Consider the following 14,938-nt stretch of genomic DNA (forward strand, 5'->3'; position numbering starts at 1 on the left):
TTAGCGGCATGTTTCCAAGCTGAGGGTGTCCGTGGAAGCAATCTTTACGCTCAGATTTATTAACGCCACTGTTGGCTTAATGAATTACCGCCATCCAATGAGCCCATAGATAGCTTGTATTTAACTTTTATGTGGCTGCCTCGGAAACCAGCTTGAAAAGCAGAAATCAATGATTGTGACAAAATCTCGATACAGTTTATATTCTGAATGTTCAGTCTGGAATTTGATGTATGCCACTGTCAGATATATTTTATGCTCTCAGATGAATTTTATACTTACTGATGAGGGGGTTCGCAGTATCAGCAGGACACGATTTGACAAACCTTAAAAGAAACGTCGCGAAAGCGCCGCCACCCATTACATGCCCGTTTCCCGCCGGCTTCACCTCACATTTTAATCAGCAGCATCAGTAGCTGGATCTTCAAACTACCAAAGGGAGGCCTTATGCACCAGTTCTTAAGTTAATGAGTGAAAATGCATTTAATTAATTATACCCACTGTGCATATTTGAGTTGGCGGTAATTGGGTAGGAAACGAGTGGTGTGGTATGGGAGGAGTGGACAAACTGACTAAGAATCTTCCCATTTGGAGACCTTGGTCTCAATAAGTATTATTTGTTCTTGAAGGGTTTTTTTTGTTAATTCACCAGCTACTATTTAGAAATAACCTGTTCATAAGCAACACCTGCAGATTAACATTAAGTTCCTATTTAGAGAGGTGTCTAGACAGAACCTAAAATAAGAACTTTAAATCTTCAGCATTCAATGGCAGTAGACCATGAGGCTTTCCCAAAAACCAGTATCAGGTAGCATTTTACATTTTGATTAATAAATTTACTACACAGATGCCCACAAAATAGGATTAAGGTTGGTCTGAAAAAGAACATGACCTGATGGATATACCTATTCAGAATGTTCCTTTCATTTGTCCACTCCTCCATCACCAACGTGACTATGCATCCATTATATCCATCCATCCATCCACCCATCTACCCATCCATCCATCCATCCATCTATCCATCCATCAACACATCCACCCATCCAGTCATCTAGCCATCTTTCCATCCATCCATCCATCCTTCCATCCATTCGTCTATTCAACTATTCATACATCCTTCCACACTTCTGGTCTAACTAGCATTAATTGTTTACTTTGTGTCAGACACTCTGCAAGCATTTTGTCACGGGCAACCTCATTTAGTTCTCGCCTCAACCTATGAGGTCCAATACTAATATCACCTTTATTTTACAGATGAAGAAATTAAGGCTCAGGGGCACAGTGACTTACTCAAGTCACACAAATCATATGGGAAGGGTAGGGACTCAATTTCATCTCCTGAGTCCACGTCAAGGGCTGTTTTTCCTACCACTACTAACCTGGCTGCCTCAGGTAAGAATTCTGAACTGTCAAAGTTTAACCAGCTTAATATTTAAAAAGAGAATGACAACTCACCCAACACATGTTCACCTAAGGGGGTGAACTTTATCCATGTACGTGCCAGGCATCACTCTAAGTCCCAGAGATACAACGGTGGCCAAGAAAGGGATACACTTTCCCCCCTCACCTTGCAAGCTTGCAGGCTAGCACAGAGACGCACAATGGGCGATTATGTAGCAGCATTGTTCAGTGCCTTAAAAACATCACCCATAGGATAGGAGAGCCATCAGAGCTCTCAATGATCTATTACTAGCTCTTTGATATTCTACCTTCTGAGTATCTTTCAACTCTGTCTGCATCTCTATTTTATTTGACCATTGCCACTGACCTGGCTTAGGTAGCTGAAACCATCCCCTGCTGCCAGAGTGGCCTTCAGGACATAGACTCACCTCCGATTTTTGCTTAACTCCTTCAACGGATCCTCACTATCTTTAAGAATAACCAAAACTTAGTGCGGCATAAGGGGCACATCTGGACCCTGCCCTGCCTACCAGAAGTCTCCAATGTGCCCTGCACTCTCCAGCCCGTATCTTTCCACCTGCTGTTTGCTCTGCTTGAGCCCCGCACCCGGACACCTCTCACTCCTCCCCTTCCTCACCTCCCCCACCTCCTCCTCCTCTGTGCACTCAGAGCCAGTTCCCTTCTGAAGCCCTGTGAATGAGAAAGCCCCTGCCCTGTTCTCCTGAAGCATTCCAGAAGCCTTCCTGCATTACCCTGTGACTGTCAGTTTCCTCAACTGGGCAGAAAGCTCACGAGGGCAGGAATGGGGCCTCCCTCCCCTTTGCATCCTCTGTGCCTTAGCATCCAGCCTGGGCCACCGCTGGTGCTCGGTGAACAGTGGTTGAAGAATGAAGACAAAGTTCACGTGGACAGAGAGAACCTGTCCCTGAATCTGTGCAGAAGAGAACTTCCTCTATTTCACGGCTGTTGATGAAGGTTTGGGCGACAGAATGAAATGCAGCTTCCTTGGGCTATAAATGAGGAGACCAAAGCTACAGGAGGCACGTGGCCTTGCCTAAAGTCACCCAGTTACTTGGAGACTTGCTTCCATCCTGCTTGACCTTTATGTTTATTTTTCCCAAATAGGAGACCTTCCAGAGTCTCTCTAGAGTTTTTGAGTTTTTCCAATATTTCATTGGAAACTTTAGGTTATGAAACCACTGCTGCTTGAAATAATTAAAGATATTTTAAGAGGAGAATCAACTAGACCCATAAGAATGGTTGGACTGAGACCAACCAGAGCTCTGAGCCACCTCTGGCATTGATAACATATTTATTGTAATGAAGATATTGTCTCTTAAGGCATTTCCTGTTTCAAGCACCAGTCGCAGGTGCCTGAATTTCTCCTTCTTTCCTTACCCCCAAAAGTGGCAATCTTAGGAGTAAAACACACTGGCCAACAAGTAAAAAATCATCTTTATATACAGAACGGGGGAACGCTATTTGCCAAGTTTATAATATACTTGAACTTTGCTGGGTTGAGTTCTGACCTCTATTCATTTGGTTTGGGCTGAAGTCTCTTTCTAAATGCTCCCTTTTGCAGAAAACAGGTGGATGGGAAAACGTCAAGTAGATTCCTGAAAAGGTACTTGGCTTTTCACAAAGCTACTTAATTTCTTTTTGATGAGCACACTTCACATTATTCAGAATTGTTCAGCTAAATTTCCCTAAATACACATGGGGGCTTAAAGTCAGAGTGTGGGAGGCTCTATCAGTTTAAGAGAAGTGGGTTTACTGACCCCGAGGACAGAGGAGCTTAATGAATCAGAAGCATATTGCTTCTCATGCATGAAATAGGACTTCCACCTCTTCCCCCATCCATCAGCGCTGACGAGCACTGGAGTGGTCTGTTACATTTTCTGGTCTGTTACATCATTGCTTCAGTAGAATATTAGCTCTCTGGGTGTCAGGCAACATCTTCTCTGTTTCTTCCCTGTCTTGACTCAACAATGCCCAGAAGGGTGCTAGGTATACAGTAAGCACTAAATACGAGTGCACTCAGTGAGTCTACGTGCTTGCACAAATAAACGATGAGTCCAAGCAGGGGTTCTTTACTCTTGAGTCTTGCCACCCTTGGTACCTCCAAGGGCTCCCCATTTCTTCTGCCAGAGCAAGAGACAGGAAGTCTACAAATAAAGTTCACACATGTTCTTCCTAAGGGCCTGGACACGCTCTGCCTGGTCTGGGGCTGTGGTTTTGTAACTGGGTTTAGACAAAGCCCTGGAAATGGGCTCACAGGGACCGAGCTGCTGGCCCAGGACACACGAGGCCAGAAGGCAAACTGAGCTGTCAACCTTGAAGTTCCTGCTTCCCGGGCCTTGGCTCAGAGCCCAGAGTCACACACACCAGAGGCCTGGCGACAGGGAGGTATGACAGAGGGACTCCCCCTGGGAGACCGGATGAAAAAGAAAACCTTTTGAAGCCCAGAGCCATTTTCACCCAGGAAGGCTCAAGGAGCAGGGCACCGTGTGGCCCTTTCTCCTCTTCGTCTGGATTCTGAACTGGCGCCAGCACCTCCCAAGGCCCCGCAGTCTGAGGACTGGCCACGTGAATGCACAGTCTTTGTACATTGCATCACGAAGAATTGGCATCCAGGAACATGAAGCCCCAGATGTTCCAGGGGCCGCCATTGAAATAGCCTGTAATGCACTGTTTGACTGTAAAACGTTACCTACTGAGTTATTCAAAAGTTCCCCACCCACCCACTGAATGATAAAAATGACTTGGTGGTGGAGAAGTGGTGGCATGACGTAACAGGTACACACCTTCCCCCAAGCTGCAGGGGCGGCCTTCCCATGGCACTGGCTGGGTCCTGTTACCCCACGGGGCTTCCCCAAAGGTCTCCGGGAAATCAGAAGCCCCCCTCTGAGCCTCCGCACTGGAGCGGGGGAGGCTCTTGGTTCAATTCCAGATGGAGCAGTTAGCACTGAATTTACTGTGTGTGTGCTCTCTGGTGCCAAGTGAATGCAAGATTTGCCTCTCCTCCTCCGCCACCCCTACTGCTTAGCTCCCTCCGCCAGCCCAGTCGGAGGGATGGATCATTTGATTAAGGGCAAATCTCCGTGGGATCGCGGTGGAGGGGAGATGCTGCTGTTCACCCTGGCCTGGATTTTCACAGTCTACAGTGTCCCCAAGTCGAGCAGCATGGATGAGTGCCAAGCGATGGCTGCCTTTACTGGGAAGGGGAGTCCCCGCTCGTGCTGGTTTCCTCAGCCTCCGATCAACTTGCTGAAAGAACTGCAAGGGTCACATCCCATAGGTGTGCGTGGCTATTGATCTCACACGGGGCATTCAAACAAGCTTTGCCAAGAGAGATTAACCCCCCAAAGAGCCCATTTTATCAAATCAGGCCAAAGCAAAAGCAGGGGTTTAAGAGTACTTGGCAATTTTTGCAGAGTGAATTCGGTGAGCAGAGGACGGAGGTTCAATGTGTGAAAAAGATGGACAATTATGGGCAATAATAACCAGTTTCTTTCTCTTTAGTGTAATTATTTCATGAAGGCAGCATTATACTAAACCTTTGAACCCTAGACCCAATTTCATTCCTCAATAGAAGTTAAAAAAAAAGCATCCTGAAAAATTGATCGTGCTCAGAGTTCTTAGTTTTGAATTCTTAGTACGTTTTTGCAAGGTTATTTTTGGTCTTGGTTTTTAAAACAAAACAAAACAAAAATCCAAGCGGAGTGAAGGAATTGTGTCATGTGTAGGCCATGGGGGCAGCAGAGTTGGGGTTGGGGGGGGTCGTTCGATTGAGGTCAGGGCTTAGAAAGCTAGTTTGTACACAGGAAGTCGGTTAGAAGTCAGAGAACCAAATTTATAGAGGATGGGGAGAGGCTAGGTTTGATGAACCCAGGTAGGTGGGTAGAGATTTAGAGGTCAGGAGTAAAGGAAGAGTTGTGAGGTTCAGGACAGCCGGTCATTTAAAATAGAGTAACGTGAAGAAACTGGAACCTCTGAACATTGCTGGTTGGAATGTAAGGTGCCACAGCCCCTCTGGAAAACAGTTTGTGATAATTTCTCAAGATGTTAAGCACTGAATTGCCATGATACTCCGCAATTCCACTATGAGGAATCTAACTAGGAGAAATGAGGCCGTATGTCCACACAAAAACTTGTATATGAATGTTCATAGCAGCATTACTCATAATAGCCAGAAAGTGGAAACAACCCAAATGTCCATCAGCAGATGAATGGATAAATAAAACGTGGTCCTTCCACACAATGGACTACTATTGGGCAATAAAGAGAAACAAAGTGCCGACATGTGCTGCAACATGAATGACTTCAAAAACATGCCGCTCAGTGAAAGAATCCAGACACAAAAGAACACCTACCCTACAACTCTGCGCCTATGAAATGCCCAGAATAGGTGAAACCAGAGAGACAGAAAGTAGATCTGTGGTTGCATGGGGCAGGGGTGGGGTGGGGTGCTGGGGCGGGGTGTAATGGGGAAGTAATGGCTATGAGGTTTCGTTTGGGGGTGATGACAATGTCCTGAAATCAGATAATGATGGTTGCATAACTCTGTAAATATGCCAAACATATCTGAACTGTGCACTTAAAATGGGTGACTTTCATGGTAGGTAAATTATACTCCCGTAAAGTTGCCAAAAAACAAAACAAAACAAAACAAAAGCAGAGGCACGAAGGAACGCAATTAACAAAGCCTAGGGGTGTGAGTCTGACTCTGAGGACGGGGGAGTTTGAGGTGGGCATCTAGGCTTTAACCAGGAAACTGATCTGAGGATTGCTTCCCGCCCTCCGGCCGCAGTTCCTGGGTCTGACGGTGCCCTCCTAACTGACGGGCTGTTCCCGGGGGTCACTCACTTTCAATTTCAGACAGAAATTTTCCCAAACTGGGGGTGATGATGGACACTACTGAGTATGTCCGTTACAAAAGGGGGTGATGGTGGCTTTGTGGTTACTTTTGAAAATTTGTATTAAATACGTTTTTGTACTACAGGATTTCTGAAACTATCGCACAGATTTTTCTAAATACTTCCCCCCCCCCCCCCCATTTAGAACCACTATCACTGTTACACAAGACTAGTGCATTAGGCTTGGATGTAGTCAGAAGAATTAGAAAACAAAATAATTAAACAACTCTAAAGGGGATCGCTTGAGAAACAACAGTTGCCCAGCTGTCAAAAGTTCATCTGGGACCCACGCAAATACTTGTGGGTTTGCTGTGGCTTGTTTTTCTGCCCTTCCGCTCAGCAAACATTCACTGAGTGATGCCTGTGTGTCAGCCGCATGTGGAGCACGTGGATGCCAGGGCTGGTGACTGCCGTGGGTTCCCCAGTATGAACAGAGAGGCGAGACACGTAGTAGGCCCACAACAGAAGTTGTGGCTGAACGGATCAGAGTCTAGACAGGGAGATGCCTAGGGTTTGCTTTCGTTTTCTCTCGCTGGAAACACGCTCCACAAACCGAGAGGCTTAAAGCCACACCCACCCATCATCTCAGTTTCCACAGGCCCCGAGTCCGGGTGCAGCTCCGCTGCAGTCTCTGCTCAGGGTATCACGAGGCTGAGATAAAAACGCCAGTGAGCTCGGCTCACCTGGAGCCGGGATCCTCTTCTCAGCGCATGTGGTTGCTGGCAGAATTCAACTCCTCATGGTTTTAGGATGGAGGCCCTCGGCCCCCAGAGGCCACCTGCAGACCCCTGTCCTGCAGTTTCTGTCAGAGCTGTTTGCCTCTTCAAAGCCAGCAGGGGACTCCCTCTTGCCGCCAATCTCTCTGTTCCGGTAAAGGCTGGATCCGCTTTTAAAGGGCTCCCCTGATTAAGTCAGGCCCACCCACAGTAAGCGCTCTTTTAATGAACTCAGAGTCAGCTGATTAGGGGATCTTAATTACATCTGACAAACCTCTTTGCCACGTAATGTAACCTATTCACATGTGTGAGATTGCCTCATAGTCACATGTCCTGCCCACAGCCAAAGGAAGGGGATATAAACCAGGGGTGGATCTTAGGGGCCACCTTAGAGTTCCACCTGCCACAGGATCTTAAGCATAAAGGTGGAGGGAAGGCCCTATGAGGGGTCAGGGGAGAGGGCTTTTAACTGCTGAATGGGCTGAGGGGACAGCTAGGAGGACTTCCCAGAGGGGGTGATTTTTAACAGATTGAGAAAGGTAGTTGACTCAAAACACAAAAACGGTAACAAAAATCACTTTTCCAAGTCATACAGCTTTTTAATATGCGCATAAGAATCTTATACCCTAAATGCCATTTTTAGGTTTTAAAAGAGACACGTGTACACGTTAAAAATATTTAAGCACTTTCAAGGACATTGCATGAAAAATAAGTACACCCGGTTCCTGGGGCGGGAAAGCGGGAGGGACGGCGGGGTGATGTAATTAGGGAGGGAGCCCAGACGGCTCCACCTGTGTGGTTAATGCTCTGCTTATCAGCTGGGAGGCGGGTAGGCCCGGATTCTTTATTTTTTTTATACTTTTTGATGTATGCGAAGTTTCGCAATAATTTTGCCAAGTCTCCTTCTCAGCCTGAACCTCCAGTATGCAAATCCTCTTCCCGTAGGAAAGGTGTCTTGGTTGTGCTTTCGTGGATACTGTACATGATATTAACAATAAGAACAGTAACCACTGAGAGCACTTACTATTCTAGCACTAAACACAGATTAATTCATTTAATTCAGACACCAACCGCAGGAGGTCACTTCGCCTATCACCCCACATTAGAGCTGAGGACACGGAGGCACCGGGAGGTTAAACCTCCAGTGCCACCAGCCACTACGCGGTGGGGCTGAGCTCTGCACCCAGTCCGTCTGGCTGTGAGCACCACACAGGCTGTTCTGAGCGGATCCACAGCCACAGACACAGAGTTTCTATTTCTCATTCTGAAAAGGAACTAAGTAGGAGTTCACCAGGTGGAGAAAGTGCAGGAGGGCATTCCCTACAAAAGGAATGCTGTGAACTATAAATTCCAGGACATCCCAGTCGGGAGGGGAGCACGAGGAGATGAGAGGAGCCGGGAAGGTAGGAGGTGGGTACCAAGGGCCCTCAGACGCCATGTGCCTCAGTCCTTTCTGGCTGCAGTAACAAAATGCCACAGCATTTTGGGGTAGCTTAAAACAACAGAAATTTATTTCGCACAGGTCTGGAGTCCAAGATCAAGGCTCTGGCATGAGGGATTTCTGGTGAGGCCCCTCTTCCTGGTTCACAGCTGGTGCGTTCTTCCTGTGACCTCACATGGAGGAGGGAGGGGCAAGGGGTCTCCCTGGGGTCTCTTTCATAAATAAGAACACGAGCCCCACTCATGAGGTTCCCCCCTTGTGACCTAAGCACCTCCCCAAACACCTCCTAATACCGTCACGTCGGGCATTAGGATTCAACACATGAATTTCAGGAGGACACAAACATTCAGATCATATACCGTATTGAAGAGTCTGAACCACATTCGGAGAACAACTGGGCACCACCAAGGGATCTGGGGCAAGAGTGACAATCAGACTTGCACTTCAAAGCATAACACTGGTAGCTGTGGGTAAATATGCAGACAAAACCCAAGACAGGGAGGCCCGTTGGGAAGCTCTTGCAATGATCAGAGTGAGAGGTGATGCACTTGGACTACGGCAAGGTCAAGAGGATGAAGGGGAATGGGTAAATCTCACTATTACTCAGAGGATGGAGCTGATGGGAGCTGAGAAGGAGGGAGAGTGAGGGGCTAAGGATGAGGAGCTCCTGAGGGTGACTGCAAGCTTCTGGCCAGGGGTGGGGGTGGCACCATCCGATGAGATCAACCCAGGAGGAGGATGAGTGCACTATGATGGGTCTGGGACAGCTTGGTACAAATGTTGACTGTTCAAGGCAGGTGTTTAGAAGACAGGCCATCAAAGGAGCATCTTATGAACGACTATTCTCACAGTGTGGAATGAGGGAACACCTGACTAGAATCCCTTGGAATATGGCTTAATGTAACTTAACAAGGTCCCACCAAGGCGCTAGAGTTGCTGGGAGTGAGGCCTGGGAACCTTCATCTTTTACAAGCTCTTGTGGGCACCAACGAAGACCCCCGTGGGAGTACAACTAACCCCAGGAGCCACCTGTGACTGGCTGTACTCAGAAAAAGAGCTGATGAAATTCCGACTGTGGTAAGTGCCCACGAGATTGGGAGACCCGTACGGCTGGAGGCCCCGGTGCTTGGTGCAGAAACCTCACTTCAGCAGGCTTCACGTTTACACGGGGAGCAGCCATCATCCGACTCTTTCGGCAGCTGTGGGGAGGCTTCTGTTTTTCTGACTTGACGGCTCACCCTGGTCCTCCTGTGCCCACCACTTAGCACACGTGTCAAAGCGCCACTTGTAAGGCCTCTTAAACGATCCACAACTCTAACTTCCACAAATCCCCTCAGAGATGAGTTGTCTCAACCAAGCACACTCCGGAGCCCTACGTGGTGGAGCATTTGGCTTGCTGATCATTAAAACAGCCATCTCCTGCCTTCAAAGGGAATGCCTAGAAGGCACTGCCATATGGACACGTGGGAAGGACTCAAGCTCTCTCATTAATAGCCATTTACTGCAAGGGATCAGGAAATAAACACAGGGTGTTCCTTGCACTTAGTAGGTTCTCCACAAACATCAGTGGAAACCACCCATGCATTGCTCCCGCACTCAGGAGACTGGGGAGAAATCCATTTCCCCGAACATCTGCTGCGATTTCAGAGACTGAAAAACCGGATGGAAGAAAAATCCACCAGGGACTCAGAGGATTTCAGGATCAGCTTAGGACATCAGTGAGAATCCACCGCAACAGGTCTCAGGAACCGTGACTACTTTGAAGAGGTGACAGGTCTTTCAGAGCCAATCTTGCAGTTTGTAGAGGTCTGCATAGTTAAATTTACCCAGCTGAGGCAAGCTACAAGATGTCTACGCCTTTAGAACTAGTATCAATTCCCCAGAAAATCAAAGCCAATATACTTTTTCCCACACTCCAAATATTTTAGATGGGGTTTCCCTCCACTTCCCTTATTGTTGGGATCTGGTCTCAGACGCTTTGAATCCCAGGCAGTTGTTCACAATTAATTTTCACTCCTTTCTAAATTAGAAGGAAGGTAGCAGCAATGGGTAATTCCAAATTAGCTAGACGATTTGAATCTATCTGCCGAACAGACAGAATGGCGGTCCCGCATTCCCGAAGAAGCAGGTGCTCACCTAATAAAAGATTAAGATGTTACCACTTACATGGCACATAATTCTGTGACTGATGGGCGAATCAGTCTCCAGGACTCCTGGGTTTTTCAAAGGCTTTCTTTGGGGAAGCACTTTTTTTCAGTTAGGAGGAATTTCAGGGGCTTTCTGGAACACTTTCCACGCAGGGAAAGGATGACTGTCCCATCCCGGATTGGGGTAGCTCTGGCTGTGTGTAAGGAGAGGTATCCTGCCTGCGGCCACTGCTCCGCTTTCCACCCTCCCCCAGCCCCTTCCCTTCCCACACAGCTGATTGGCCCACGCTTGAGCACCTGACCCCAAAGCCCCCAATCAAGTCGGTGCTGTGAAACAAGGCCCTCAGAAGGGGTCCTTTCTCGCCCTCTTCAAATGCCTTTTTTGGCCCTTTCATCTCTTATCAGCTGTGCCATTCCCTGGAAGTTATTGGTAAACACCAGAGTGGTGCCCGGCCTGGAGCATCTCATGTCCTTGGGAGTTTTGGGACGGATGAAGGATTTGGCCACGCCCCCCGCCGCAGCCGACTGTACGTGAGAAAAACCTGCCCCCAGGGCAGCCAGTCCACGGGCTGGCCACCACTCCCCAGGCAGCCGGGTTGGAGCGTTTTCCACAGAAAGGCTGATGGTGCTGATGGAACCAGATACCTCACTGCAGCCGGAAGGACTCCGAGAGGCGCTTTCTCCCGACCCCCTCCTCCTCGTCCTCCTCCTCCCTCTCCCCCCTTCTCCTCTTCCCCATTATCAGCCTTCCTGTTACTTAAGGAGCACTTTTTTTGTGCTGGGCATCCCCCCAAAGCACTTTATATCCATGAACCTGTTTAATCCTCACAACAACCCTGACAGGTATGTACTATTATTATTCCCATGTTTCAGATGAAAAACAAAGAGGCTAAATGTCTCCCCCAAGCACCAGGTTCTCAGCCGTGGGGTCGGACTTTGACCCCAGGCTGCCTGGCTCACAAGTCTGTGCATTCTCACGCCTCCCTTAGAATCAGATCCTGTCAGAGCTCGAGAGGGCGAGGAAGGTCATCTCACCCACTAACTGTCACACTCGGGGATTTCACACACTCTGGGATTTTCACAAACAAGCAGGGAGGAGGGACATGGGCTTGCCAACTTCTAATTTCATCCGAGAGGACAACAGAAGTGTAAAAACAGAGCACTGCCTTAACCATCACTAAAGAAAGGCCACTTAACACAAAGAGAGTAGGGAGACCACAGCCTCAGAGTAACGTGCCGTCCTTTGAACCGAGCAAACTGGACCCTATGGAAAACGCACCATGCTGACTTGTTTTTTTCCTAACCTTGCTTCTCAGCGATTAAAACCGAACCAGTACAGCTCTCGGACTTGTGGGTGTCACCGGCTCCCTCCCAATTCTCCACGTTGCCTGTAAGGAAACAGACCTGGCGAGTGTGAGTGGCGCTGTTGAGGCCCCACAAGGAGCGGCGAGCAGATCTGGAACTGGATTTCAGGTCTTTTGGCTCCTGTGACTGAACAGTATTCTGTCCTGGGGTGGAGGCAGGGGAGCGCACCTCCCAACAGTGAGGACAGAACTCCACGAAAGTTGTGTTTTCTGAGCCCTCTGTGGCAATGGTTTGGAAGCCCTGGCCTTGGGCGTGGAATCGTGGCCTTCAGAATTTATAGCATCTTCTGCTCCTGGCCTGTTTCTGATTTCGCAAGTACGCTGTGAGGCAGATAATTCTGCCTTCATGTTAAAGATGGAGCAGCTGTCGCTCAGAAGGGTTCTGTGCCATGTGTAGGCAGGCTTCCCAGTGTCACCTAACTCTGAGGGTGGGACTTGGCTGTCCTGAAGGGTGGACTGTGAGACCTGCCCTTCCAGGGAGGGGGGTGTCACTAACTCATCTCCAGCTGGTTATTTCGGTTCCTCTGTTTCTGAGGAGGAAAGGCTCTAGAGGTGGTGAGCTGATTGGCTCAACATGCATTTGCCAGCAGAGACCTGAAATGGATCAGTTTCCTTTCTCTACTTCAGTCCTAGAAGGTCCCACCCTGCTCATCCCACATCCCTGCTACCCTCCCCTCAGGCCCAGCTTAGCTGATTGAAATATGAAACCCAAGGGACTGGCTTGGACCAGTCAGATTCATTTGGAACCAAGAGATTCAGAAAAGAGTTCAGTTAATAGCAGAGGCTTCAGCTAAAAGATCATGTATCTTTGGATCACATCTCATTGGAACTGGAGCAACCATTTGGGGCCTGGGCAAGATAAGAAGGCAGAGGAGGTGGAGAGGAGGTGGGAAGAGAAGAGGAAAGATGAGAAGTGGGAAATAAGAAGAAAGAAGAGAGAGAGTCCCGAGTTCCTCCTTCCCATGAGACTGTGGATGCTTTTTATAAGCCCTACTTTTATCTTGCGCTAGTTTGAGTGGATTTCTGTTCTGGGAAACAAAAAGATCCTTAACCAGGACAGTCTGCTCTGGACCATCCACTGGGCTAGTTGCTGGAGCACAGAGAGCTGCGGGTCAGAGCTGTCGAGGAGCCCGGGTTCCAGCAGGGGCAGGAGCCAGGACCCCCTGGATGCACACACTCACAAGTCCACGTGCTACTGTGTGAGTCCAACATCTTTTTATGCTGAAGATGGAGGCTCCGAGACTTTCTCCCAAAATCTGACCCAAGAACAGGGCATGGCCCCATGTTTGAAAAGAACAAGAAACTAAGTGAAGCCCAGCTGAGAAAGCATTTTAAAATGCTATCAGTATTAGCACTTTGTATTTATCACCATGGATGGCTCATCCTAAGATCTCTTAATCAACAGTAATCTTTGCTAAGTGCCTTGGTGGCAGATGAGTGACAAGCAGTAAAAACAAGAAGGATGCTGTGAACCTGCCTCTCGGGAGGTTGGCTCCTAAAGCACACACATCCCCGGCACCCCAGGCTGTGCTCTGCTGCTCCGTCTGCCTTCTGAATTTCGCTGTGGTTCGTTTCGGTGCCCGATGTAACATGATGATGAAATACCAGTCCTATTGTGGAATCACTGCTGAAAACAACTGGTGACCAGTCCTCCAACTCAAGGCGAAGAACCGGACTTCCGTGCAGGATGGAGGAAGACGGTCTGTCACCCACCTCCAGGCTACCTACGGGGAGGCTGGCGTTGTTTTATGCTGACACACAGCGATGGAACCTGAAGATAAGACAGGGCTCTCCATTTCCTGCGTCAGTGTGTTATCAGAGGGGCGGCACTGGGGCCTGGGGAGACTGCTCTCCTCCCCGACTCCAGGGCTTGGTGATGCTCCTATCAGCACAAGTTGAATCTACACAGTTGTCTGTGCTCTTCCAAAGGCGGGTGTTCATGAAGGTCAGTTCTATTATTAATGCATTTGCTGGTTTCTTATTCTGGAATCCACCAGCCACCAACTGTTTATTGAATTCCAGGCTCTGTGGCAGGGACTGGGAATACAATCTTTAATAAGATGTGAAGCCACGCTCCATCTTCATGGATCTCAGTCTAGTGTGGAGGATGGAAACTGGGGATCTGGTAGGGGACAGGGCTACTGTACCCTAGAGTTTTTCTTTTCTCTTTCTGGCCTTCAGGATGCTTTGAAAATCTGGAGGATCTGGCCACAGACACTGGGCCCATCCCTCACAGCCACAATCAGCTGGCGCTGAGTATTGCCCGCCTCTCTGGCTGGGAAAGCTTCCTTCATCCTTACAGTCCTCACTAAGGTCAACTGTCACACGGCAAGCATCACTGGACTTGGAGGAATATATTTCTTTGTATCCTTGTCTTCTGAGAAGTAGGACAACAAAATATAGACCAAGAGAACCACGTGTGTCCAGAAAAATGGCAAAGGTAAACTTTTTCATGAAGCGAGACTATCCTTTATGTTTATTTATATATATATTTATGAATATTTATACATTAGTTTAAATATATTTAATATAGAAAATATGTTTATGCCAGCCTCTCTGACGCCTGGACTGTGTCACTCATTTATGTCATGTATCTGGCACATGTGCATTTAAGTTTTTGATCTCTGGTCTAGTGACGTCAGAGTTCCCTCCAACTGGTCCCCAATTAGACAGTTGGGGTACACAAAAAAAGCCTTCTAAAAATAGCTTCCTTTAATGAACACATAAAATGTGGGGTCAATGCAGGTGTCTCCCATATTGTTCTAGTTTAAAAATGAACGTTGTGACCAGGTGTTGGGTCTAATTTAAGATTCACGTTTTTTTCATAACTTCTCTTCCTGCATCTGCTAAAATTTCAACTTCACTGTTTGCCCATGGTATTTCCGTTTTTGTTGGTCTTAGGATAGATTCCCTTTTCTCCTGGTACTGTTTCATTTGTCGCTTTATTTTGCTCTGC

General features: G+C 48.0%; 1 protein-coding gene across 2 annotated transcripts in view; it reads right to left on the minus strand.

Annotated features, from left to right (window-relative positions):
* KAZN (kazrin, periplakin interacting protein) overlaps positions 1-14,938 on the minus strand; it is a 993,570-nt gene that overhangs the window by 423,719 nt on the left and 554,913 nt on the right. The window lies entirely within an intron of this gene.

The sequence above is a fragment of the Vicugna pacos genome, chromosome 13, assembly GCF_048564905.1.
Source record: "Vicugna pacos chromosome 13, VicPac4, whole genome shotgun sequence".
NCBI lineage: Eukaryota > Metazoa > Chordata > Mammalia > Artiodactyla > Camelidae > Vicugna > Vicugna pacos.